Here is a 27,970-nt window from a genome sequence, read left to right as displayed (position 1 = left end):
CCCTGTGGGGGAGGGGGCAGCTTTGGCTGGAGGAAGCATGGATCGAATCCCAGCTCTCCCAGTCTCTGCGTGACTGTGGGCAGTTGCTTGGCCTCTCTGAGCTGCCTGGCCCTCTGCTATCTGTGAAAGAGGGAAACTAACTCCCCTAGAGGTCGGAAGGGGGTAAGTCAGCTCCTGGGTTAAGCACACGAGGCTCCCGGGACATCCCCCATCCCAGAGCACCCCCGTCTCCCACCCCCCGTGATATCTGTTCCTTTCATTTTACAAGGGTTTCTCGGCACGGCGCTGGACGCCGGGCACATCCATTTCAGGACACATTGTCACTCTCTGTCCCTTGGAAGGCACCGGAGATGGTGCTGGGGGCGGAGGGAGAAAGGGCTGCTTCTTTGTCCAGCATCTAAAGAGGCTGTTCTTCCTACTCTAAGTGGTTGATTTGTGTCTCCGGAAATCTCCGGTCACCCCCTGCCCTTTCTCCCAGCCTCCTTTAAAAGAAACACACAAACCCCACTCCATTTAGCTTCTTCGTCTTCCAGAATCTCTTGGTTTGGCTGGCAGGCTCTCTGGGGACAAATTTGGGAGGGATTTTCAGAGCCTTACGCTGGAAGGAAGGGAATGAGGTCCCAGAAAAGTAAAGGAGGCAGGAAGCAGGGAGACAGCTGACGCTGAAGATTCCTTCTCCCAGGAATTCGAGGCGGGGCTTTTTCCTTGGCCACCGGATGCGGGGCCCCTGAGCCACACACACACACACACACACGCATGCGCGCTCGCGCTCATGCACACATGCGCCATCAGGCTCTCTCCAAGCCTGTGCCAGCATCTCCACACGTGTCGGGTTTGAAGGACACAGAAGGGTCGGCACAGAGCTGGCACACATCCTTTGCTACCAGGAGATTCGTGGACTTCCAGGGGAATTGATCTGAACCGCGCCGTGAGTCAGTGATAGCGGAGGGCCTGGACGTTGCCCGCGGAGTCCTGGCTTTTGATCCTATCGATGCGCTGTGGCCAGGCGCTCAGGTTATTTCCCAGGTCACAGATGGCTGCAGGCTCATGGCAGGGAGGGAGGCAGCCCTGTTGTTCCCCGAGCTCTCCCCTGACCTTCCGTCGGGCATTCCTGAGCGCCCACTGCCTCCCCTGGCACAGCACCCTCCACCCTGAACTGTAGCTGCCTGGGACGTGTCTGCCCCTTCCACCGACTGTAAGCTCTGTGGGGGCCGGCTCCGGGTCTGCCCTCTTCATCTTGTACACACAGAGCCAAGCCAGGGTCTGGCTGGAGTCCATGCTGAGCAAGTATCTGTGCAATGAGGGAGGCTCTGTGTGCCTGGCTGCTGCGTGCTGGCAGGCCCCAGTGGGTCTGCGTGGCCACTGGTGACCCACACACATGGACTCTATATCTGGCCGACTTGCAGCTTGTTGAGCAAAAGGTCTGGACCTGGAGTCAGGAGACCAGGACTCTGGTCCTGACACATCATTTCAACAAGTTTGAATGAAAACCCATCTACTGATGCCAAATGCAAGGCCCCCAGCACAGGATATAAAATCTGGGCTTTGCCTTTGCCTCCCTGAGTCTCAGTCTTCTCATCTGGAAAAGGGGGTTGCTGAAATCTGTGTCCTGTCACCGAAGGACAGGCCGTGGGCTCACATGGCTACAGCTTGGGAAGTTCTAAGGGTTACAAGGCCAGATTTCAGAGGGCAGAAGGCTGGGCGCCCTGAGGGTTGGGCAGTGCCAGCTTTGTGAGGTGGGCAGAAGTCAGGAACCAGGCTGGGCTCTGGGGAGAGGGTGGTCCCTGACCTTGCTGGCAGCATCTGGGGGAGGTACAGCCTCTGGGCATGACTGGCCGTGAGGTGCTTAGAAGATTCTAGGCCAGAAACGAGGCTGGTGAAGGTTGCTGATGCCTGCCAGGGCAGTGCCCTCCCACCTCCAGTGGGCACCCCTGCTTGGCTTCCTGGGCAGGATGTGGTTTTTTACCCTAGTTCCTGATACTAGAGTAGTTGTCATTCAGTACTTAAACCTGGCAAATGCTGCTGGTTCCCTCCGGGGCCTGTGGCCTGGCTGAGCCCCCAAGGGTGTGGCGGGGGCAGCTAGAGCTGCCCAGGGGCCCAGGGGGCACCCTGCTCATGGCCCTGGCTTGCCTGTGCTGAGGGCTAAGCTTCCTGTTGCCCACCTGGCAGTGGGGGCCATGGAAAGACTGGTGTCTCTGTAACTTTTCTAGAGTGACCTGCATTCTGTGCGTGCTGCCTAATCTCTTGTACCTTGATGAGCTGCTCTGTAAAATGGGGATGCAGTTTCTTATGAGTTCTGCTTCCCAGGGTTGATATAAGAATCAGTTGAAACCATGGGATGTGGAAACATTGGCCAAAAGGTTTAAAATAAATCATAATGGGTTAATCGCCATCATTGACTGAGTACCTACTATGTGCTAAGCCTTGTGAGGAAATCTTTAAATAAGTGAGATTTGTTTATTAGAGCCATCCTGAAAAGTGGGAATTGATTACTGTTCATTTTACAGATGCGGAGAAGGCAATGTAACCCCACTCCAGTACTCTTGCCTGGAAAATCCCATGGATAGAGGAGCCTGGAAGGCTGCAGTCCATGGGGTCGCTGAGAGTTGGACACGACTGAGCGACTTCACTTTCACTTTTCACTTTCATGCACTGGAGAAGGAAATGGCCACCCACTCCAGTGTTCTTGCCTGGAGAATCCCAGGGACAGGGGAGCCTGGTGGGCTGCCATCTATGGGGTTGCACAGAGTTGGACACAACTGAAGCAACTTAGCAGCATTTTACGGATGAGAGGTTCAGAAGGGTGAAGACGTTTGCCCCAGATCTCAAAGGAGGGCAGCCTGGGTCTCCAGACCCCAGGTTCAGGCTCCTCCCCAGGAAAGATGCAGGCTGAAGGCTGGTGAAGCTGGCAAAGGGTGGCGGAGGCAGGTGGGAGGCAGGCTGAGGTGCGGGTCTCCCTGGAGCCTGACACAATATTGCTGCGGCGGGTGGCAGAACAGGAGGTGGCTGCCACGCAGGAAAGATTTCCTGCTGTGACTTTAGAGTAATTACTTTCTTGTGAAGCCAATGAATCAGTGCCGGGCGAGCAGATGAGCCTCCCGGGTGGCCTTGGAGGGCGGTCCAGTCCCGCTGCTCGCAGAGGACTGGGCTCTGGGTAGGGGAGAGTTCCTAGTTGGCATATCCACGTGGGTGGGGAAGGAGGGAGGGAGAGTGAGCAGGGAACATGAATCGTTACCTGCCGAGCACTTTGCACGTGATCTGATTTAAACCTTGTGACCCCCCTCCACGATGGAAACTGAGGATCCGAAAGGAAAATTCACTTGCCGAGCCAGGGCAGGATTTGGGGCTCACACTCCAAGTTAATGCTCCCTTTGTCATGCCCAGCACCTGAGGGCTCCCCGGGCAGTGGTCAGGGGCCCTCCCTGCCTGATGACAAGCAGGAGAGGGCAGTGGGCACTCCGGTGGCCGGAGGGAAGCCGGCCTGCGCCCTGGGCTCAGGTCTGACTTCTGCTTTCTGTGGGTGCTGTGAACTTCGCCAGGGAACGGGGAACTTGTTACAGTCATCCTGTGTCTCTTGGTGGGGAAGATGAGACTGCTGGGTATGGTGTCTGAGAAGCCGGAGTTCTGTTCTCTGGACAGTGGCTGGGCACCCACCTTGTGCCAGGCCCCGTGCTGGGTACTAGGGTGAAGCATGCACAGCCCCTGCCCTCAGCAGCCCAGAGTCTGGTGAGCCAGGCAAATGGGACCATACCACCTGACAAATCCCGCCCAAATGCTGCCCGTGAAGACTACGGGCGCAGTAAACAGTAATTAACTAGTTAGAAATTTCTATACCATTTACACTCTGCCAGGTGCTATTCAAAGCAGTTTGATTCGTGGAACCTCATAATAACCCTAGGAGTTGCATACTATCAGTGGCCCATTTTAGAGATGCTGAAACTGAGACCCTGAGGGCCAAGACAGGAAGCAGCAAGCCAAGATTCAAACCCAGGAAGTCAGGCTTCAGACCCAACCTCTTACTCTTTGTGGTACCCAGGAAGGGGCATATCAATTGCAGGCAGCTTTCTTCCTCTGAGCCTCAGTTTTCCCTGCTGTGAAATGGGGGTAATAAACCTGGCTTCATGAGGCTGTTTGACAGATTAAACCAAGTGATGCCTGTGGCAGCATGTGATAAATTGTTGCGTGCTGTGCCTGTGATGATGTGGAGAAGGCAATGGCAAACCACTCCAGTACTCTTGCCTGGAAAATCCCCTGGACGGAGGAGCCTGGTAGGCTTCAGTCCATGGGGTTGCGAAGAGTCGGACACGACTGAGCAACTTCACTTTTACTTTTCACTTTCATGCCTTGGAGAAGGAAATGGCAACCCACTCCAGTGTTCTTGCCTGGAGAATCCCAGGGACAGCAGAGCCTGATGGGCTGCTGTCTGTGGGGTCGCACAGAGTCAGACACGACTGATGCGACTCAGCAGCAGCAGCAGTGCCTGTGATGACCGTGCTCGGAGGCCCTGGGCCCAAACCCACACTGCCGCTTCTTCTCCAGCTTCCCGGGCAACCAGGGGCCGCTTGAAGTTCCATGAAAGGTCTTGTCCTCCCCTTGCCTTAATAGCAGATCTTCCCTTGGTCGCAAGTCAAGCTGGGATGGGATGCTGGACAAAACCTTTGAAACGAAACAGCTCGGAGCAGAGCCTTTGTGCGTGACTTGGAGGTCGGGGAGAGAGGAGTCCAAGAGTGTTTCCACCGCTTATCAGCCCCGTGACCTTGAGGGAGACCTTGATTTCTTATCTGCAACATGAGGACCACTAGCCCTGTTGCATGAGTGGCGAGAGAAAGGGGAGGACAGCGCTGAGGCACGGGCAGCTGTCGTGAGGACGCTCAGCGAGGCCGGGGGCTCTGTGGGGAGGAGCGGGGGGCGCTGGGGCCCTGGCCTGGGCCACGCCGGGCAGGGGCTGGCTCCGAGCTGGCTCCGAGCTGGCTCCGAGATGCTTGCTCAGCGCTCTCCGGCCTCCGTGCTCCGACTTCGGAATGTGCTCCTGCACGCAGCCCCCTGTGCGTCTGCTGCTCAATGGAGAGACACCCCCGCAGTGGAGACACTGCCTTCCACCCTCTTAATTGGCCACTTTTATTACTTGGGTTATTTAAGAAGCTTCCTGGCTCGCTGCCGCCTGTTGGCCGTCTGGGGGGAGGGGAAGAGCTGCTGGTCTAAGTGGACCTTGTGAAATTCCCCGGCAGACAGGCTCCTCTCTGGGCAGGGTCAGGACATCTTCCCAGGACCCGTGGGCACCCCGCCCCCGCCCCGATTTGCCCTGGCCAGCTGTAGTAATGGGTAGAAGGCCATCCGGGGAAGGGGAGGAGACTGAGGCTGGAATCAATTTGGGAAAAGCGCGTTGCAAAGTCAGAATGCTGGACCAGAGAGGACCCTGGTGGGACTCTGTCGTGCCTGAAACCCAGCGATTCTGGAAGGCAGCTGAGCCAGCTTAAGGCCAGTCAAGGAAGGCTTCCTGGAGGAGACAGTAGCTGAGTTAGGCTTGGAAGGTCGAATAAGAGTGGAAGAGAGGGGGCACAGGGTGCTGCAGGTGGAGAGAGCAGTTTGCGCAGAGGCCAGGAGCTGAGAGGGCCGGGCTGGTGGCTTCCGGGCGGAGTCGGGACACCGCTAGGTGGGCCTGCTCTTTCCCTCCCCTTTCTGCCCCTCCCTCCCCGCTCGGGGCCTTCTGGGCTCTCTTTGTTCAGTTTTGCTGTCTCTCATCCTCTCTCCCTCTCTCTCTTCCTTGTTTTGGTTTCTCACCCCTGCCTGATGCCAGGCCTGCGTGGGGGCTGTTTGCCTCCTGCGAGGCTCCATGAGCCCGTGTGTCTGTGAGCGTGGGGCCGGGAGCCTGTCTCTCTCCCCTGTGGACGTGGAGCACCCTGGGGTCAGGACCCCACAGTGCGCACTCCTTGCACTTTGGGGCTAGGGTCTTGGCGTCGTGGTGGGGGGCAGAGGAGGTTGGAGAGAGAGGTAGTTGCAGGGTTAGAGGGCAGTGCCGTCCCGGGGGCCTCAGCTTCCCCTGCCGCCATCAAGGTCCGGGCCTAGGAATCGACGCGGTTCTAGACGCGGTTCAGGGCTGCGGGGACTAGGCGGCTCAGCATTACTCTCCCAGCTGATTGCCCTCCCGCACCCCTTCCTCTGACCTCCTGGTGGGCCCAGAGGGTTTGAAGCTCTCTCTGAGATCATCTCGGCCCTCCCCTGCTTCCAGGAGACATAGTTCTTGTGTCATCCCAGATGCTGTCTTTTGAAGAAGACCTTCTGGGAGTTCATCCCTCAGTGTGGTGTCTTTTTCTCTCTACTCCCACTTAAATACCCATGGCCATTTTACCGATGAGAAACCTGAGGCCCGGAGAAGGAGAGCAGCTCTCCTGAGGTCACAGCACAGTAGGGGCCGGAACCCCGTCCCCTAAACAGGGTTCCTTCGAAACTCTTGAGCTAAGGGATCCTTCTGGAGGCTGCTGGTCCTTTAAGGAGGGGTTTGGAAAACTCCCAGAGGTCAGAGAGCTTAGCGTGAAGAGGTCTGGGAGCCTGTCGAGGTGGCGCCCACAGGGACCGAATGAACCCTGCCTCTTGGCCAGACGGCTGGGTCCCCAGTGCTGCAGAGCTGCACGGGAGATATCCGAGGTCATCTTGGGTTCGTCCCCTTGTAGCAGGACACAGCTCCCTAAGCTCGGCCTGACGCTGGCGTCGTGGGATGGTGACTGACCTGCCGACCCTGTATGCCAGCTGCGCGCTCAGCTGTGCGTCTCTCTGTGCCTTGGTTTTCTCTGGTATAAAACGGGATGGTGAGACCCACAGCACTGTTGACGAGCCTGGCCCAGTGCGGGCGGTTCCCATCCCCTCTTCTCTGGGGTGAGCCCTGGAGTTGGAGGTCTGAGGACTTTGCCCATAGTGAGGAACTGGGTGAACTACAAAGGCTGATCCCTGAGTCCCCACGAAGACCGTGTTTCTTGAGTCAACAGTCTGGGGCTGTGTCCTGACAAATAGTATGTTTGGACGTTTATACAATTGTCTATGGAAAATCTTAATATTACATTGTAACTGGTTTTATACTTGCCTTTAAATAAAATACTGACGTTTACAACATTAGGACTCATTCGTGTTGGGAGACAGGCTGGCGCTCACCAGGCTACAGACAAGCCAGGATTAACCTGACGCTGAGCTCAGGGGATCCCTAATTCATAGGCTGCTCCTTTCTGGGCCTTAAGGCATAATACCATCCACTGTTGTTGCCCTTCAGTCATTAAGTCATGTCTGACCCCTGGTGACCCCATGGACTGCAGCATACCAGGCTTCCCTGTCCTTCACTATCTCCTGGAGTTTGCTCAGTGGTGGCACCCAGCCATCTCATCCTCTGTCGTCCCCTTCTCCTCCCACCTTCAATCTTTCCCAGCATCAGGGTCTTTTCCAATGACTCGGCTCTTCCTATCAGGCGACCAAAGTATTGGAACTTCAGCTTCAGCATCAGTCCTTCCAATGAATATTCAGGGGTGATCCATGGGGCTTTAAAAAGAAGCGATTTGTTCGCTCTTCCTTGGTTATACTATCAGCCTGCGATCAGGGCTTTCACTTGGGTGGGAGCTCTGATCCTGGAGTGGGACTACCTGGGCTTCGCATCACCACCCCAGGCCTCAGTTTTCTCATCTGTAAAATGGGGCTGACAGCCCTAGCTCGTGGTTGTAATGAGGCTCCAGTGAGATGGGGCACACCGAGGGCCAAGCGTGGTGCAGGCCCCTGAGCTGCTATTGCTCTATGCCTCTGTCTCAGCCCAGCCCTGCCTCCCCAGCCCCCAGGCCCCACACAGTGAGCACAGACTCGGCCCTCCCGCTTCTGCTTCCGGCTGCAGAGTGGCCTTTGTGTTCAGAGCACTTCCCTTCCCTAGCCCAGCTGCCCTCTTGACCGGCTGGGAGGAGGTCACATCCCCCGTCCTCCCCAGCAGGCTGTTGGCAGAGGGTCACCGTAGGGCGAGACCTGGCCCTGAGGCTGCAGCCAGTGCGCTGTGTCGCCTGGACCCTGAGGCTCCCAGGGGCCTTGTTGGAGGGTGGTCTTGAACGGGGAGTCTCTGTCCCTGCCTCCCAAGTCCCAGCAGCCTTGACACGGAGGCGGCCTCAGATCATCTCAGCCGTGTCCTGAGGTCTCGTCATGTGGAGGGGCAGAGCTAGAGTTCGAACCTGAACCTGGTGGACTCTTCTAGTCTCAGCCCGGACTCAGTCTCCCAGGCTGAGGAATGGGTACACATTCCTGGCCCCGGCCCTTGGCCTCAGATACAGGGGACAGGGGTCAAGTCCTGTCTCGCACCTCAGGGGTCACTGGGGTAGCTATTCCTTCTTAAAGCCACGGGAAGGTGGCTTCCAGGTTCTTGTGAGCCCACAGGCTGTCTCTGCCAGGGCTTGTGGGTGAAGCCCTCACTCCCAGACCTAGGCAGAAGGGTGATGTTGAAGGCTGTCCTGGTGTTGGTTGCCCAGGGTTGATGTCAAGGCAGCCGGTTTAGGGTTTCGTCTCTGAGACAAAGGCTGCTTTGTAGATTCTGCTGGGCTTAAATCCTGGCTATCACCGCCCGCAAGGTGGGAAATGAGGTGGAAAGGATCACAGGGCCCAAGCAGAGAAGCCCTGGGAGGCTCGGGTCATCCTCATCTCCTCCCAGAAGGAAGCCAGGACCTTGGAACCCCGTAATATTCCCCTCATGGTTCCCCGAGAGCATCCCGTGTGGCTGATATAATTTAAAACTTCACAGCCATTTTTTTTTTTTTTACTGCACAAGATTCTTAAACTTCACAAGACTCTTGAAGGGTGGATGTGGTTGTGCCCACTGTACAGATGGGGAATCCGAGTCTCGGCAGGTGAAGCGTCTTGTCACTCGCCACGGCCGGAAAAGGGGCAGAGCTGGCGTCTGAACTTGAGTCTCAGAGGATTGTCACTGGGCTTCCACCACTGCCCAGCCTGGTTCCAGACGCAGCTTTGGGAGGGTGCTTCAGGAGGTGGAGGCGCCCCGGGGGGAGACTGGATCAGATAGGTCTCATGGCTTTTGGGAACCGGAGCCTCCATTCTCAGGATTCAGAGTTGGGTCACAGTGCTTGGAGCCTGTTGCATATTTGAGTATGTGTGCATAGGTGTGTGCACCTATGTGTACAAATTAGAGAAGGGGGGTTGGATGCTGGGAGGTGTGTATCCTGGGAAGGTGGTTCCAGGGAGGCCTTGAGGGCAAGAGTAAGGAATTGTTCCAGCAGACGCTGAAGACCTGCTCTCCTTTTTCAGGAACTCCTCCACTTAATCATCCATCCATCCACCCTTCCATCCATCCATCCATCCATCTACCCATCCATCCATCCATCCATCCATCCATCTACCCATCCATCCATCCATCCATCCATTTACCCATCCATCCATCATCCATTTATCCATCCATCCATCCATCATCTGTCTGTTTATTCATCCATCATCTATCCATTTATCCATCCCTCCATTTATCCATCCATCCATCCATCATCTGTCTATTCATCCATCCATTTATCCATCCTCCATTTATCCATCCATCCATCATCCAATCATCGGTCTCTCTATTTATTCATCTGTCCATCCATCCATCCATCATCTATTTATCATCCATCCATCCATTTATCCGTCCATCTATCCATCATCTGTCTATTCATCCATCCATCCATCATCCAATCATCTGTCTCTCTATTTATTCATCCGTCCATCCATCCATCCATCATCTGTCTATTTATCATCCATCATCCATTTATCCATCCATCCATCTATCATCTGTCTCTCTATTTATCCATCTGTCCATCTATCCATCCATCATCTGTCTCTCTGTTCATCCATCCATCCTTCCGTCCTTGCATCCTTGCATTCATCCATACGTCCCTTCTTCCCTCCATTCATCCACCCTCCTCTCTATTTATCCATCCCTTCATCCATCCATCCGCCATTTTTAGAGTGCTTGTGCTTGGCCCTGTGCTTGGCTTCTGGGGATGATGGCAGACTCCTATCCCTAGGGAGTTCGGCAAATGACTGTTAAATCAGAGCCGCAGGAGTCCTTAGAGATGTCTGATTTCTCCCCCAACACGCACTTTTCAGAGGGGTAGTCAGTTGCTGGAGGTCATACCCAGACCTGGGACTCGCAGCCACGTCTGTGGAGCCCAGCCCCATGTTCTCACGTCTCTGCTGGGCTGACAGGCGGCTCCACTCCTGGCCGGCAGCCCTCTGGCCCTGTCCTTCCCTCCTCGGTTGTTTCGATGTGTTCTTGGGCTTTTCGCAAGTCGTCTGCAGCCTCTGTCCTGAGATGCTGGTTGGACTGGCAGGCAGGCCCCAGGCCGCAGCTGCACCTGGCTGTGCTGTGCCCTGAGATGACGCCGTTGTCCATTTGGGACATCAGATTGGCTGGACACCCAAGTGCAGAGACTCTGAGGTCCTGCTTTGCTGTGGAGACTGGCTTGCTGTCTGCAGAGGGTCTCTAGTGGTCATCTGTTCCTCTCTGGCCTTGAGGGTAGGACCTCTGCAAATCCCGTTAGAGATTTTATAGCCTGGGAAGGACATTCCAGAGCCTTCCCCTCGAGGCATCTTCTGTAAGGACATCCGTGCAGCCTCTTCCTTTGGGAAACCCTTCCTGGTCTCTGGCCCCGATGCCGCCTGCTGCATTTCCCTTTGTCTAGCCTTCTGTCCAGTAGGGGGTTGGGTGGGGCACTGCCTGGTGAAGACCCTTCCCGCCTTCTGCAGGCCGCATCAGTCCCCCTCTGAATCCCAGAAGCTTCCTTTCTTCCTGCCTGAAGTCCTCTTGACTCATGCCCGCGCTCGGTCGTGGTTGGGACATGCTCTTGGCGGAGAAAGGATCTGACTGGTCCCTCTAGGATTCCATGAGTTCCTGGGGGTGGGGAAGGGAGGAAGCACATTCCTTCTCCTGGAGTCATCGCGCCCTCTGAGCGGAAAGTGGCCCTGGAGCCCAGGGATCTCCCAGGCCAGCTTTCCTGATGGGGAGACTGAGACCCAGAGAGGCTGAGCAGCGTGTCTGCCACCTTCGGTCAGACTGCTGGGGTCGGGTCTCCTCCTTCGCAGGCCAGTGCTATTTCTGGGCGATTGGGTCGGGGAGTGGGTTTTTCCGCCTGATAAAGGTAGCTGATGGCCTTTGGACCTGGCAGTCTCTGCCTGGATGGGTGTCCTGGAAGCAAGGCAGCGGCTCCACGGGGCTCCCCAGCCAGGATCCAGCACCCTCCTGCCCGCCCTCTGTATTGGCAGACTCCTGGCGGGCCGGGCCTGCCTCAGAGCCGAGCGATGGGACCTCCTCCACTCCCATCTGCCCTGCGGCTCCCTTTCACTCCACAGCCTCTCTGACTCCCGTTTAGCGAGCCTCTCCCTGGGAGGCCCCTCACCTCCGAGGATGGAGGGCAGGAGGCCTGACTGATATGGACAGTGATTAGGGGTCAGGGGGACGCCAAGTCCCGTGGCAGGGACAGGAAGGGGTTAAGAGCCCTGCCTGCTGGGGCAGGACTCCCAGCCGGTGCCCTGGCCCCTTAAAGCAGCCAGGCCAGCTGGCTTGGCAGACGTCACACCAAGAGCCATCTGTCCCAAGGCCAAGTCACCAGGAGGAGGCTGCCTGCTGCCTTTGTGGGCCTGCTGGGGTGGGCGTGGACCAGCCGTCTGTCCCTGGGGGGCCGGCAGGTTGGGAAAGGGCCACAACCCCTGGCAGGCTGTCTGGAGGGGGTGGCTGGCAGAGGGAGAGCCTGAGCACCCAGGGGTGGTCGGAGCTTCGTTGTGCAAATGGGTCCTGGGACCATCTGGGATGCAGGCAGAGTGGGACACACACCCAGCCTGCTTGCTGCTGCCCGTGGGGCTCCAGCCCACAAGCTCATTCATTCATCCAGTACGTAAACAGGGGTTGAGGGCCTGCATGTGCTGGCTACTTGGATACCAAGCGCCCCAGCCCCAGCACTGGGGAGAAGGACCCAGAGAATGAAGCCTCTGAGGGGCAGAATGGTGCGTCTCAGTCAAGCCCAGAACCCTGGACCCTGGAACAACAACCCCCCCACCCCCACCCCAGCCCCATCCCCAGCAGCTGGAATTGAGGTCTGCTCACTAAGGTGGAAAGTAATGTGAGATGCTGGGTGTTCATGATCTTGTATATTTTCATAACCCAGTGAGGTAGGTACTGTTGTTACCCCATTTTATAGATGAGGGAACTGAGGCTCCGAGAAGCAGCGTCGCTTTTACCAGGCCACCCGCTGGGGTGTGGCTGAGTCTGTCTGTTGACATCAGGGTTTGAGATAAGGGGCAGCAGTGTGGCTGTGTGAGGGGTCTCCCCCGCCCCCCCAGGCTCCTGCTCCTCATCCCTCAGCTGCGGACCACCTCTTCCTTGGCTTCTTGTTGAGTCCAGGTGGCTGGAGGACCAAGTCTGGGGGGAGCAGAAGCCCCAGATGGGTTTGAGTTGAGAAGGGAATCTCTGATGGTACCTTGGCAGGGCTGGGATTGGTGACCCTCTGCCCCCTCCCGGGGCTGGGCACCGGGCAGGATTTGGGCAGCTTGGGGGGCTGGAGGCTCTTTAGCCCTGCCCCTCTGAGGGTCCTGGGGGCTGGGCCAGGCCTAGGAGACCCTCGCTTCAGGGGCCACTCTGTCAGGACCAGCGGGGCCCAGGGTGGGGGCCTCTGTGCTTTGCGCTTGCGGTTTGGAGGGGATGCCGTTTGGGATCCATTCTGTCCCCTGAAGGGGGCTTCCCACTAGTGGTAGGGGATCCGCCTGTCAATAAAGGAGACACAAGAGATGCGGGTTCAGTCCCTGGGTCAGGAAGATCCCCTGCAGGAAGGCATGGCAACCCACTCCAGTATTGCCTGGAGAATCCCATGGACAGAGGAGCCTGGTGGGCCACAGTCCGCGGGGTCGCAGAGTCGGCCGTGACCGAGCGCTCACGCTCACTCACTGACTCCTGGGAGACTGAGGTCCCGCTCCCTGACCTTCTCCTTCTTGTCATGAGGCTACGTGGCCCAGAGAAGGGCATCTCGGCCCTGGGATCAGAGAGACCCGTGTTCTCCCTCAGCATCTGCAGCTCTGTACAGAGGGCAGAGGCAGGTGCGTCTGGTGGGTGTGAGTTTGGGCTCTGGAGCCAGATTGCCTGGACCACTTTTGAGCTCTGTGGCCTTGCACACATGGCTTCACTTCCTGGTGCCTCAGTTTCCTCATCTGTAAAATGGGCATACTTAGTAGCATCTACCTCATCAGGCTCTTGTGAGGATTAAATGACTTGATAGTGCCCGTCACATCCTAACACTTCATATTGTTAACTATTATGATTATGAGGCCTGGACAAGTCACCTTACCTCTCCGAGCCTCAGTGTCCCCATCGGCAGAATGGGGATGAGGAGGCTAGCGGCTCCTATGCGGTGCTCTGCTGGTTGTTACTGTCGCAGAAGCTTCTCTGCTCTTTTGACCTCTCTCCTCTGAGAGGCATACCCTAGCCCTGTGGATGGGTGGGAGGAATGCTCTGTGTGTGCGCGCGCGCGCGTGTGTGTGTGTGTGTGTTGGGGGAGCCCCAGTGGCCTCCCCATTGGTTTACATCAAGTTGAATGTTAGGGGCACTTCCCTGGTGGTCCACTGGTGAAGACTCCATGTTCCTCCTGGGGGTTCAGTCTCTGTCCGGAGAGCTGAGATCCCTCATGCTGAGCAGCGCAGTCAAAAAAAAAGCAGTTGAATGTCAGGCTGCGAGGTGGCTGGCGGCTGGCGTTAGGCCAGGAGTCCGTCCCCTTGAGCTGTGTGTGGTCACTAATCCCGCTCGGCGCGGGGGACCGGGTCTCACTGCCTGCCTCGCTGGTGCCCGCAGCCCCCCCCGGGCGGCCGTGACAAGCACACGGCCCCACAGGGAGGGCCAGGCGGTGGGCCACGCTCCGTCCGCTGTGGCACCAGCCTTGCGTGTACCTGGGCTTGGTTCCCCGGGTCCTTGTTGCTCTTCCTTCCTCCCTCCCTGGGGCTTGCTTGGGGCTGTGCTCCCCTCAGCAGGGGCTTGGCAGGAAGTACAGGTTCTGGGTTCCAGCACCCCCCGCCACACCTGGCTGTGTGACCTTGGGCACGCCGCTTCACTCCTCTGAGCTTTGGGCTCCTCGTGTGCAGAGGCGTAGGCTTCTGTATGTTCCCATTCTGAGGTGCTGGGGACCCATGTTCTGCTTTTTTTTTTTTTCTAATTGTTACACCTGGAGCCTGTTTATGCTTGCCAGTCCTCATTTAATCCAAGAGGGGGTCATTCCTTCCCATTTCACAGAAGAGAGCACTGAGGCCTGGAGAGGCAACTTGCTCAAGGCTGCAGGGCCTTGGTTTGAACCCAGAATGGGGTGTGTGCCAACTTCTGCCTCCTGGGCTCCTCTTGGCCACCTGCCCCTCGCCGGCCCGAGTGTGCTCGGTGTAGAGTGAGTAGTGATGTGGGCCTGGCGGGGCGATGGCCTTGAGCTGCAGACCCGCAGGGCCGTGCGTTTACCTGCAAGGCAGCACGGTCACTCGACATAAACACAGAGACCTAAAGTGCACATTAGGTTTCCAAAATAGCCTTGGCGGTCGCTGCTTTTCCTCCAGGCTATAAACACGTCCTTGGGTGGGGCTCCCCTGGCCTCCCGGGTCACAGACCCCTGGGGCCTCCCGCTCCTTGGTCGGGGTGCCCAGATCCCCTCCTGTCTCCTGGACTCGGACAAGAGATGGAGTCCCCGAGGCCGAGAGCTGCTGACCCTAGGGGGTTGGGTGGGGGTCTGCTCTGCCAGGCCCGGGCAGAGAGGCCGAGTGCTAGGGATGGAGAGCTGTGAGCACTAACCTGCTGGCCGTCTGCCCCGGGCGAGGTGGGCCCGGCGTCCCGGCGAGGGAGCAGGACCGCTGGGGGAGAGCAGAAGAGCTGGCGGGGGCTGCGCAGTCGCGTGGGGAACCTGAGGCTGGGGGCGGGGGGCGGGCAGGGCGCTCATGTCCAGGGCCCCACTGAGTAGGTGCTGCACCAGCTCCAGAGTGGGCCTCTTAGGGAAGGCCCTGGAGGTGACCTTTGCAGGGGCCCTTTACCCAGCGAACATGTATCTGGTGCCTACTGTGTGCCAGGCTCCGTGCTGCACTCTGGGGTTGCAGCTGGGAGCCAGAGTCTCGTCTTACAAGGGCTGAGTTAAGTAGGGGAAACCAACAGGTGGAGACAGCCTCAGTAGCGAGTGACCAGGGTCTCTGGAACACAGACGAGGGGCACTTGATCCTGACCAAGGAGCCAAGGAAGGCTTCCTGGAGGAGGGGGTATACAAGCTGAGTCCTGAAGTTGGCAGTGACGAAGCAGGCGTGTGGAGGGAGGCTTCCGGGCAGAGTACACGGGCACGGGCAAAGGCTTCGAGGTATGATGCGGCATGGCATGCCTGGCGCTGGAGGCGCCAGGGGCATGTCTTCCCCACCCTAGCACGTGGCCACTTGCTCCGGGGCTCATCACACACAAGGTTGGCATGTCTGCCCTTTCGGAAGAGAGGTGATGGGGCCTGTTTCTCATACAAGCCTGATCGCCCAGCCCTGGCTCCTTGGCGAAGGCAGAGTACCACCCCAGTGAGGGTGAGGAAAGACAGTATCTACGATGGGGTCTTCCTCCATCCAATGGAGAGGCAACCTTAGGACTATTTGACTAATCGGGAAACTGAGGCACAAAACAGTCTTGCTGCTGAGCTGGGGTGAGGACCTAGCTTTTTCCTTGGCTCCATGGGCAGCTGCTGAGCCGTGAGAGAACAGCCTTGTCACACCCAGCACTTTTGAGGGGCCGAGAAGTCTCTTCTACACTGGAAGCCTTGGCCCAGCCACCCACTCCATGGATAACTGGAGTATGCAGATCTGTGTGTACCAAGATGCAGGGCCCAGGAGACACCCGGTCACCCACTGCATCACCTCTGGGGAGGGTGCTTGCTGTGTGTTGTTAGTAGGAAAAGCACACAGTTCTTGGTTTGCATTTGTTCTTTGTTGGCTTACCTGTTGTTTTTATTTCTATTTTTTCCTGTTTCTTGTGTAATCATTGTAAAATACTTGGGCAGTTTAAAACAAAGGGAAAATGAGCGGGTATTTTTGTCTTAATGACCTTGATTTTCTTGACTAGTTGATGCATTACATGATTGAAAATTTTAAAGATACAGAAGAAATTCAGACTCATGCTAGAAGAGATGAACCTTGAGGCCATTATGCTCAGTGCAATAAGCCAGTCTCAATAAGACAAATACTGCATGATTCCACTGACGTGAAGGCCCTGGGGCAGTCCGATTCCTGGAGGCAGGAAGTAGAGTGGTGGTTGCCAGGGGCTGGGGGAGGGGGACCGGGGAATTACAGTTTTAATGGGGGCAGAGTTTCGGTTTTGTAAGATGAAGGGTTCTGGGGAGGGGTGGGGGTGATGGCTGCACAGCAGTGGGAATGTGTCTAAAGCCACTCAGCTGTTCACTGAACAGTGGCTAAGATGGGGGCTTCCCTGGTGGCCCAGCGGTAAAGAATCTGCCTGCCAATACGGGAGGCGCGGGTTTGATCCCGAGTCCGGGAAGACCCCACCTGCCTCAAAGCAGGTAAGCCCGTGCTCCACAGCAAGAGAAGCCGCCGCAGTGAGCAGGCTGGGCACCGCAGCTGGAGGGTCGTCCCCATGCTCTGCAGTTAGAGAAAAGCCCAAGGCGCAGCAGAGGCCCAGAGCAGCCGAAAGCAAGAAAGAAAATTAACAAATGGTCAGGATGGTAAACTTTCTGAGTAGTTTACTGTGATTAAAGAAAAGGGTACAGAAGGGGACAGGGACAGGTCTCCCCCACCCCTGTCCCCATCCGCAAGCCTCTGTCTCTGGAGACCACCGGGGTTTCCACTGTGCTGGTGGCGCTGTGCCTTCCTCCCTCCCGCCCTGGGTACCAGTGGGCACTCACGGGCAGAGCGAAGGTGCCTCTCCAGGAGCCCGGGGTGCGCACCCTCTTCCGTCCCCACTCTCAGGGCATGAGGCAGCGGTGTCCTGATCTTCTGGCCCTTGATGGGTTGGGGGACTGAGGACCCACGACTGGGGGGCGGGGCTGAGGTCCCGCCTGAGGGGAGCCCCAAGACTCATTGCTCCTCTTGCGGGGGAGGAGAGTCCTTTTAAATCGGTCCTGTGCTCCTAAGTGGGCCCTTGGGAAATGTTTGTTGAATCTGTCGTGGGGAAAAGGAGATGGAATCTAAGCCAACAGTCAGAGGGGTTGGGCTGCAGACGCTGAGGCTGCTGCGCTGGGCTTCACAGCAGCACCCGCGCCCGCTCACCAGGGCGTCCTCGGAGCCTGTCGCGTGCCAGCCCCAGGGTGTGGCACTGGCTTGGGCTCAAGGGCAGTGAGACGTCCTTCTGAGATGAGGCAAGCCCCCAAAGGCTCATTTGATGGTCCTGCGTGTCACCAGGTGTTGGAGAGGGGAGTCTGGTTTGGTGCCTGGGGGTCCTGCCTGGTGCCCGGGGCCCTGGCCACCCCCACCCCGCAGACCTGCCACCCCGGGCTGAGCCGGCTGATCTTCACGGCAGCAGAGACAGCGTAGAGCCCGCGTTCCGCAGCTCATCAGTGCCCATCCGTTGGGCTGACAGCTCGTTTACTGGGAGCCGAGCTCTGGGCTGAGCGCGTGGCGGATGCTGACTCATTTAATATACCAGCTCTGCAAGGCGGGTGCTCCCGCTAGCCCCTGCCCTAAGACGGGAACCAGGCGCACGGCAGGTTCGGGGCTTTGCTCCAGTTGGCTCTGGGGGCGGGATGGACAGCAGGCTGTGGGCATGTCCGTCTTGGCCGGTGGAGGTGGAACCCTAGGGCCTTTCTCCACCCGGGGGCCCAGGAAGTCAGTCAACAGGCTAAGCGGCCGGTTTCCAAGTCAGTGGCTGTGACCCAGGGTCGCACACCAGTGCTGACCCTGGCAGGGTCATTTGGGGGTGTTTCCTGAGCAGTGTGCTGGGGGAGACACGGTAGGGCGTGGGGTTTATAGAACCACTGCCAGGCTGCTCAGACGTGGGAGTCAGGTGGACCTGGGCCTGGCCTGGAGCAAGGAGGTTCCCCTGGGCCTCGGTTTACTCACCTGTCAAGTGGGAAGGGTGACGCCTGCCTCACAGAGCTAGGGTGAGATAAAGTGACTAGGCTAGCACGAAATGAGCATTTCACAGTGAGAGCAAGTCCTCCCTTTGTCCAGGAGAGCAGAGTCTGATGAGAGAGGCAGAGAAGTGAACACTTACAATGCCCCAGATGTTGTGAGGAAGGCAGGGCTGGAGACGCTTAGATGGGTGTAGTGGCTCCTGGGGAAGTCCTGAGGGCTTCCTGGAGGAGGTGATGAGGTGCTGCAAGCCTGGAAGAGGCTGGAAGCGGTGTCCCAGAAACTAGACGGTGGCCTGCGCTCTGGGAAGCAGGTTCCTCCTCCCCAGGAGATGCTCGCTGAGCCGCTTCTCGTAGTGGCCTGCTTGGCCGGGGAGAGGGGGTCAATGCCACGTGGGTGTGGTTTGTAGACAGAGGCGCTGGAAGGAGGGCACTGCCTCCCAACCCTCAGCTCTGGGTGATGGGCATCCACAGAGCTGCCGGGTCTCCAAAGGGGCTTTCAATAAACGGCACCAAAGCGGGAGTGACGCTGGCCACCTGGGTAGATATGGACGCTGGGTAACTGGAACGGAAGGCCGGTGTAAACAGCTGGAGCCTGGGATGGACGTGGGGGCACATGAGCAGGGGCATCTGAACCTGGGAGAATGACCTTCAGTGCCTGCCGGGTGACCCCACAAGACCAGGGGACCCCTCCTGCCTTAGCCTTGCCTGCTGACGTGGTGGTCCTTGTCAGGACAGACCTCTAAGCCTGAGCAGTGCCCCTTCCTTCCCGGGGCCCGTCGAGGGGCGAGGGGGGCAGAAGCAGGTTGCTGGCTGGGTTTTGCCGGCCGTGGAAGCTGCGGAGTCAGCATCTGGCTCTCTTCCCTCGGCCGCCCCCTACCCCCGCCAAGTGCCCCCGTCCCAGCCAGGTGACGGCGGCTTCTAGCTTATTCTCCCCATCGCATCCACGTGATGATTACAGCGGCATAGAGGCTGTGGGGTCAGCCAGTCCTGGGTTCAGGTCTGGCCCTGTCACTTGAAGTGTGGCCTGGGGCCATGTTCCCAGTCTTTCTGACCACTGGCAGCTGGGAGGTCACGAGGGTGAAGCCACTGACTGCGCCTGTCGTCACGGGTCCGTTGACTAGTTGCAAACAGCCCTGCGAGGTGGGTGGTCTTAGCAAAGCTCAGAGAGGGCTGGCAGTCTGTGCCAGGTCACACAGGGGCAAGGTGTGTATACAGCTGGGGTTTGACCCCAGGACCTCTGACTGCAGAACCCCTACCCCCTCTCCACCACACACACGGGCTTGAACCCAAAGGCTGATGTCCCAGCTGGCTTCGACTGTCTTTGGTTCATCAGATGGCTTTCCTGATGGCATGGGGTGTCTGTCCAGGCACTGTGGAAGTTGTTTCTTGGCCTGACTGGGGGAGCCCTTTGAACTTATCCAGTCTGACACCATTGCGTTAAGAATGGGAAAGTGAGGCTAGAGGAGGAGAAGAGACTTGCCCGAGATCACACAGTAAGTCTGGGCAGAGGCAGGGCCGATACACTGGGACTTTCCTGGGGGTCCAGTGGCTAAGACTCCACGCTCCCAGAGCAGGGGCCCGGGTTCGATCCCTGGTCAGGGAACTAAATCTCCCGTGTTGCAGCTCAGAGTTCACGTGCTGCAGCTAAAGACCACGCATGCTGCGACTAAGACCTGGCCGACCAAATGATTTGTTTCTTTTTTTAAAGAGAGAGAAAGGACCTGGTGCCAGGTAGCTTGCACTGACGCTGGCTGCCTCGTTGCCCGAGGGGCTGTGGGCCTGGGGGCTGCAGTCCAGTGACAGACTTGCCAGTTTCTTCCTCCCCCCCTCTCAAGGCCTGGTGACCACCCGTGGAGCACCCCGGAGGCCTGCCAGCTGCCCGTAAAGGGTAGCCGTCGTCACCGGGACAGGCAGGGAGAGTGGGAATGACTCCACGCAGCTCGGCCCTGCCGTCCGTTGGTCAGGCTTGCTTTCACCGCCTGGCTGGGAAAATTCATCTGCCAGCCCCTCTCAGTTGCTTCTAGATCCACAGAGGGTCGGGGCAGGGTGAAGACGTGTCCCAGCTTGGGGGGTCTGGGCCTCGCACACCCGCCTGTCGCTGCCTCTCCCAGACAGGGCCAGGCTGGGCCACGCCAGTGCTGAGAATGGCCCTCGTCCAGCAGGGCGCATGTGTACCTTCGCTAGAGTGCTTTTAACATCCATGAAGCCTGCAAGGTAGGGCTGCTGCCGCCCTTTCACAGAGGGGAAACTGAGGTTTCCAGCTGGGGACCAGTGGGCGCTCTGGGGACGCTGCAGGGCCAGGCGGCCCGCTCGTTTTGCTGCCCCGCTCAGAGCAGGCTCACGTCACCTTTGATTCTGTCGGGCCTGAGCAGCTCATGGCACGCGCTCCAGAACCGATCATGGAATGAATGAGTGGACAAAGGCCTCACCAAGCACAGGAAGAGAAACAAATATCGTGCATTAGCGCCTATATGTGGGCTCCAGAAACATGGTATAAATGCTCTTATTAGCAAAGCAGAAATAGACCCACATAGGACAAATACATGGATACCAAAGGGGAGGAGGGCGTGGGAGGAACTGGAGCCTGGGGTTCACGCTTAAGCAGGATCGAGGTGTGCGTGCGCTGCGTCCTCAGTCGTGTCCGGCTCTTTTGTGACCCCGTGGACTGTGACCCTCCAGGCTCCTCTGCCCATGGGATTTCTCCAGGCAAGAATGCTGGAGTGGGTTGCCACTTCCTCCTCCAGGGGATCTTCCCCCCCCAGGGACTGAACCTGGGTCTCCCGGGTTCTTCATCCCCGAGCCCAGGGAAGCCCGTACCCTGCTGGCGCTGTGAATGGGACAGATAACTAATGAGAAGGTACTGAGCGGCACAGGAAGCTCTGCCTAACACACTGTGGTGACCTGAATGGGAAGGAGGCCCGAGGGGGCACCTGTGTGTGCAGACAGCTGATCTCTCTGCCCTGCAGGAGGCACCAACATGACATTGTGAAGCAGCTCTTCTCCAATAAAAATCAACTAGAAACGTGTGCTGCCACCCAGTCCTGGCTCGCTGGTCACGGGTGCTGAGGGCAGGGGCCAGTGGCTCGATGCCATCACCCCGGGTGACTCAGTGGCGGTGGTGATGTCCCTGAGGCTGTCTCTTTCTGGCTCTGAGGAAGGGCCACATTCAGGGTGTGCGGGTCTTATCTAGAGGGACTCAGAGATCGTATTATGGACCAGAGGCCCCAGCAGAGGCAGGGCTTGCTGGGTTCATGCAGTGAATTAGCGACAGAGCTGGATTTGAGCTTGGGTCTCCCGCCCCTTCTAGCCCAGAACCCTCTCCTCCACAGGGTGATACCCAGCGGACCTGAGACCCCCACCCACCCTGAGTAGCCTTACACAGACCGCCCCGTTGGGAAGCCCTGGAGGCAGCTGCTGTTTCAAGTGCGCACCCATGAGCGCACATGCGCGTGTGTGGATGTGTGTGTGTGTGCACACATGTGTGTGTGTGCGGTGCCCACTTGCTGGGAAGAGGCGCACACTTGATAACGTGGCTGCTCCACCCAGCCTATCACCAGCTCCCAGCCTGTGCTCCGGCCTGCCTGGGCCATTACCACCCGCCTGTAATGGAATCGGCTGCCCTGGTTAAGTGTTCACATTAAATTAATACCTCCTCCGCGGAGACAATCAGTTGGCATTTAATTTGTGTTTCCCTCTGAGCAGCAGAGTGCAGCTGGGCAGCTGGGCCTCTGATGGGCACTTCGGGGAGCGTCCCTTTTCCCCGGATCAGGGGCTGGGTGTGGACTGGAGCGCCAAAGTCCACGGGGAAGGAGATGGTGAGCGTAGGGGAGGCAGGGCTGGGAGGTACCCATGCGAGCGGGGCTCAGGGGGCCGGGGGCCTGTCCACTCACAGGCTGGGGGCCCGGCCTCTCCGGTGACTGGAGAGAGAAGGTGCGGTGTACCGAGCAGGGAGTCAGGGGCCACGGAGGCCCACGTGCGTCCGCGCTGGGCTGCCCACCCCTCTGCCGCCACGCTCTTGCTCATCTGTGTTTCTTTCTCTGCCTCTGCCGTGAACTGTTTGTGGTCTTGGACAAGGAGGGTGGCGTGGAACGGGGCAGTTGGCCCGGTTGTGAATTTCTAGCTCTCTAGGGGGCTCAGTAGAAGTCAGCGGGTAGGGGCCTGCCGAGCGCCCGCTCTGATCTGTAGCCCGCTGGTTCCCATGAGACTGCATTTGAGGAAGGGTCGCCCCGCTCTGCCTGGTCCTCCAGCTCAGACGTTAGTCTGGACAAGGAGCTGGCACTTGGGGCCCCGGCTCTGCCATGAGGCTGGGGCAAGGCATGCCCACGCGGGTAGGGCAGGGGCACCTCTCTGCGTCCGTGGGCGGGTGGGCAGTGCAGAGGCAGGCAGGTGGGCAGCATGGCTCCAGCAGGCCCCTGGCTGGAGTCACATGACATGGGGTGAGCTCCTTGGGCCCCGGGTGCAAACTGCCCTCCTCCCACCTGCCGCCGCCGGAGGCAGGGCCCACGCTTGGCCCCAAATGAAGTTTTCCACCCATGGCTCCGGCCCAGCCTCACCTGAGCTCGCTTCCCATCACCTGAGTGAGCTGGCTTGGGCGTGCCGGTGGCTCGCCCTCGCCGGCAAGGTGTGGACCATTCCTGCGGCGCCTCCCAGCCCCCCGGAGGCCTGGCTGCTGGAGCCAGCCGTGGGATCCTGCAGTCGGAGTTGAGCCTTGGCGTGTCTGCGGTGTACTCTGTGTGCCAGGGGAGAGGCTGGGCATTTGCAGCCACACCACTGGACCCCGTGTGTTCTCACAGCCTCAGAGGGGCTGCGCTTCCCGCCCAGAGAGGGTGGCTGACTTGCCCAGAGTCACACAGCCAGCCAGCACCAGGGACAGCATGCTAACCCGGTCTCCCGCCGCCCCCTCCCTGGGGTCCCCAGGACTTTCTCCCCAGAGGCCCCCCGGGCTGCCCCCAGGACTGCAATGGTTTTGCGGGGGCTGCACCCACTTTCCTCTGGAGCTGGAGCCCCGGAGCCTCTTTCTGTGACCCACAGGAAGTGAAGCAGCTGTGAGTCAGTCCCTCTGCCAGTGACTTCAGCCCGGCCTTCCGCCCCTCCGAAGCCAGGCTTTGTGGCCCCTTTCCTGCGGGTCTGTCACCCCGAGCTTGTGGGGGCAGGGAGACCCTGGCCCTGTCGTTGGCTGGGGGTGGGGGTGGGGGGCTGGCCCCTCAGTGCCTCCCCTCCCCCCAGCAGCCTGCCCAGACTTCCCGTCCATCACGTGGTCCAGTGGTGGCTCCGCAGGAATGCAGGCGACCACATCTGGCTGGGGCTGGGGGAGCTGGGGGGGCGGCCGTCTCCACTCCTTATGCTAAGACGGTGGCTGAGCCTGTGTGGACGCCGGGGAGGCATCTCTTCCCACCGCCTGCAGCCCTGACCTCCCTGCTCTCCTGCCCCGGCCTGGAGCTTTGGAGAGCAGGACAGATACGCTTTCTCCTTCTCCCGGCCCTCTCCCGGCCCACTTCCGGTCTGGCCAGCTCACCCCACAGTGCAGGGCCTCTCCCGGGGGAGGGTCTGGAGCCAAGCGGGCGGTCGGAGCTGAGTGGCGAGGCCCCCAGGCTGGGGCTCAGACTGAGGACGCCGTCCAAGCGGCCCCGGCTGGGGAGGGCGCTTGCCACCTGGGTCATCCGTCCATTTGTCACGCGAGTGTATGTTCCTCGGTTCTTTGTCCGTCACAACAAAGATTTGGACACTTGCGTGGCACATTCATTCAGCAAATCCGTTCAACAACTGTCTGACTCCTTACAAGGGAGGCTGGGGTTAGTGCAGGGAGCATAGAAGTAGTCGTCGTGAACTGCTGGGGAGGGGCCAGACCCCCGCTTTAGACCCAACCCCTGCAGCGCCACTCGGTACCCCCTTCCCCACCTAGAACTGGCGTCTCCCCCGCTCTGGGCCCTGACAAGCTGGGCGCAGGGTGCCTGAGCCCTCTGGAGGGGGGTGCTGGAGGAGCTGGCCCTACTGTCTGCACGCACGTATTCACCTGTGGGCTCCCCGGTCTGAGCCCGAGTATAGGGGCAGAATGGCTCTTCTTGAGCGTCCCCGGGGGGTGCTGGGCTCACACTCCGTCTCCTTTAAAGATGGAGAGACTGAGGCCCCAAGCGGTGGAAGCAGATGCCGGGGTTCAGACTCGAGCCCTCCGGCCGGGGCAGGGGAGGGCGCCCGCCCTGCTGTCCACGCCCTGGGCAACCTTGCACCTCACTTTGCTTTGCTTTGTACTCAGAGGTGTGGTCTAGGTGGATTCTGGGCCCTTTCAGCCTTTGTTTCTGGAAATTCTGAGTCTCTTGTTTCTGTAGAATAGCACCTCCCCCTCCCCCAGCCCCGTGGCCCGCTGTGTGATTCTGGGGGAGGGGCCTCGTGCTTGTGGACTGTAGCATTTTCATCAGCCCCGTGGAGATGCTCTAACCCGGCCTAGAGGTTCCTGTGAAGCTGAAGGCAGGCTCTGCGGGTGGCGCCGGGCACCCTGTCCGCGCCCCGTCCGCGGGGGCCGCCTGGTCACACCAGCATCGGCACCGCCGTCACCCACCCTGCCTGCTTCCTGAGCATCCACAGCCGAGACCGCTGTGAGAGCCGTGGCTGGAGGGCATCCGCAGGTGCCGAGAGAGTGGGAGGATGCTGGGGCCAGAGAGGGTCCCCGTGGGCTGCTGGGAGCGAGAGCCAGACCTGGGCCTGAGCACACCTGGGCGTGGAGGAGACGGTGGGTGGTCTGCCGCTGTCCCTGGCGTTATGGGCTGGCTCCGTGGATGAGACGCCACTGCCAAGCGGCCCCGGGGACGACGGCGTCCTGTGGCCTGCCAGGTCAAGCCTGGGCTCAAGGAGGGAAAACCAGGGGAGTGGCTGCCTTGGTTTGGAGGAGAGATGACATGTGAGACAGGCCTGGGAGAATGGATGGATTTCAGGAGGCTGAAGTGGCGGGAGGGAAAAGGGAGTCAGGTTGCCTCTGATTCTGTCTCCTCTGTCTGTAAAGTGGGGGCTACCCTTAGGGCAGGATTAAGTGATAGTTCATCTTTTATGTGTATGTGAAGGCCCGGCATGGTGTTCACCACCCTGAAAGTGACCAATAAATGTCCTTCTCTCCTGTCCCTTCAAGAGAAGATAGAGTTTGGAAGTTTTTTGAGCTGGTGGGTCAGGGAAGGCAGAGGTGGATCCAGGTGATCCGGGCTGTCCTGGCCTTGGCTAGCGTTGCCCGGGTGCGCTGGGCCTTCGTTTTCCCACCTGTGAAACAGGGAGGCGGTCTCTCTTCGGCTTCACGCCCACTGTGCGCTCAGCAGCCCCCGGCCCACTGTAGGCGTGTCCCCTCTTGGTGGCAGCTGGCTTCTCCCTGGCTTCCTGCTGGTCTGTCTTTGCTTATGTTGGTCCCGATGCCTGAAACTCCCCTTCTGCTGAAACCAAGCTCCTGTGAGCAGATCCAGGGCAGGGGAGGGGACGGGCCTGGGAAGCAGGTGTTGGAATGTCCTAAAGCCCACAACTTGGGTGACCAGTTTCTGGCTCAGCTTCGCGCTCCTTCCCCCTCGGCTGAGGGGGCTCCTCAAGAAACATCACTCATCCATCCTCTCACCCCAGTCAGCCAGAGCAGCTGAAGGGCAAAGCGTTTCTGCACTGTCAACATGGAAGCGGGCACAGCCAAGCTTTCCCGCCGAGGGCTGGGAGGGGAGGTCAGCGCGGGCAGCGGCTCAGTCTGTCAAGCCAACTGCTGTCAACGCACAGGGGTCCTTCCTGGGTCTCCTGGGGCAGGTGCACCGGCCGTGCGCCCATCCAGCTCTGGAAATGAAAGGTCGATGACATCACTTGTGCAAGCTCACCTGGGGTGCAGCTTAGCGAGGTGAGGGGGCCCCCAAAGCACCTTCTGCTGGGGAGCGCATAAGAAATGAGCCCCACCCCACACCTGCTGAACCGACTCTGCATGTGAGCGCGGTCTGGGTGACGCCCATGCTCGTCCCATTTGAAAACTGGAGGCTTGAGAGCGTGAGCTTGACTTGAGTCCCATCCCTGCTGACTGGTTGTGTGTGGCCTTAAACAGGTCACACCTCTCTGAAACTCAGGTCTGTCATCTGCAAAATGGGTTTGGGGAAAATGTCTTTACAGGAGAGGGTTAAGAGGTCAGATGCAAGCCAATGAGATGTGTCCAAGGCACTGAGCCCAGTGCAGGGGACTCGAGTGGTGCTCGCCAATCAGTGGCTGCTGCTACTGCGACTCCTGTGTCTGAGGATCCAAAGACGTGGCTTGTGTCCTCGCTCTGCATTGACCTGACCTGCTCTCCTTTGCTGGGCCTCACTTTTCCTGTCTGTTCAATGGGTCTGTTGACCCGCTGCCCCACCTTCCTCACGAGAAGTTTGCTTCCAGGAAAAGGAAAAGTGAGAGGGGGCTGGCCTCATCCCAGAGGCTCCTCTGAGAAGCTGGTGTGTGTGTGTGGGTGAGATGCCCCCAGGTGCCCACATCCCATCCCTCGCTGCCCCCCTTATCTTGCTGTTGCTGCAGGAACGCAGTAGTGAGGCCAACCCTGGGGGCCAGGCTGCGGTCAGCGCCCTCCCTTGGCCCTGCTCTGCTCAGCAGCTTTGGAAGCCAGTCCCCTGCCCCCCTCGGGGCAGCGTGGCCAGGAGAGATGATTCAGCTCGGGCCCTGTATTCTGGGCCTCAGCCTCGCTTGAGGGCAGCCCCAGACACCCTGTGTGCTGGGCAAGCTGGGGGCAGCCTTGAGCTTCTCCCCACCTGGGGTTCCCATTCCCCAGCTGTTCCTTGGACTCACGGCCCCACCCACGACATGCTGGGTGACCTTGGGCAGGTTCCTTTCACACACAGGCCTCGGTGTCTCCGTTTGTACCACGGGAGTGTTCCATGAGACGATCCTGCCCGGGTCAGACTCTTAGACTCTCTCCCTGCCCCTCCTTGGGTCCCTCTGTATCTCTCATCCACACCAGGACGCGCACCCAGCCCCGCTGCCCACGGGGTTCTGAACTCTGCCGCCCACTGCTGATCGAGGCCTGGCCGCTGCCGGGGGCTGGTGTAGACCAAAAGGAGGGGGGAGCATGTGTGTCCTCTGGGAGCCCTGCCCGGGGCGTCTGTGTCTTGTGTGGGAAAGGGGAGGAATTTTCCTCTGTGTGTGCAAACAGTATCCGTTTTCTCTTGTTTCCAAAAGCCGGTGACGTAACCCCGCTCTTCAGCCATCCCTCCCCTCTGGCCTATTTTTAGCTGGCCCCGACAGCATCCTCAAGGCTTCTGCCTGCTCTGAGGCCATGTAGGGAGGCAGCCCCGGGGTGAAGAAAGAGAGAAGCCCCCGGTCTGTCTGTCCCGTGGCTGGAGAAGGGCCCGCTCCTCTGGGGCAGCAGGGCCATCTGGGTCGGGGAGGGGGTCAGGGCTCCCTGGGGTCCACGGTCCACGGGGAGCCCAGCAGGGTCTCCAGCACCCGATCTGGAGCCCGCAGCCTGAGTCCTGGCCCCGCCTGCCCTCACCCTCACTTAGGCATGAAATGTGCTGTGTCCAGCTCTGCAACCCCATGGACGGTAGCCCACCAGGCTCTTCTGTCCGTGGGGATTCTCCAGGCACGAATACTGGAGTGGGTTGCCAAGCCCTCCTCCAGGGGATCTTCCCCACCCGGGTATCCAACCCAGGTCTCCCGCTTTGCAGGCCGATTCTTTACCATCTGAGCCGGCAGTGAAGCCCAGGCATTAAACAAGTAAGACTTATATCTTTTTTTGTTTTAATGTTAAAAAACTGACCTGGGTTTGAAGTCCAGCCTCATCCCCTAACTAGCTGTGTGTCTTTGGGCAAGATATGTGACCTCTCTGAGCCTCAGTTTCCTCATCTGTAAGAAAGGGATGATAACAGCTATGTGGGAGGTGTCTTTGTTGGTTAGGGTAGGTGGCAGGACAGGTTGACTCTGAG

General features: G+C 58.9%; 1 protein-coding gene across 2 annotated transcripts in view; it reads left to right on the top strand.

Moving 5' to 3' along the window:
• The window catches only part of IFFO2 (intermediate filament family orphan 2), a 50,710-nt gene that overhangs the window by 6,295 nt on the left and 16,445 nt on the right, over positions 1 to 27,970 (top strand). The gene's annotated exons all lie outside the window — the stretch shown is intronic.

Source organism: Capra hircus, chromosome 2 (assembly GCF_001704415.2).
Source record: "Capra hircus breed San Clemente chromosome 2, ASM170441v1, whole genome shotgun sequence".
Classification (NCBI taxonomy): Eukaryota; Metazoa; Chordata; class Mammalia; order Artiodactyla; family Bovidae; genus Capra; species Capra hircus.
This window is presented reverse-complemented; position numbering and strand designations above follow the sequence as displayed.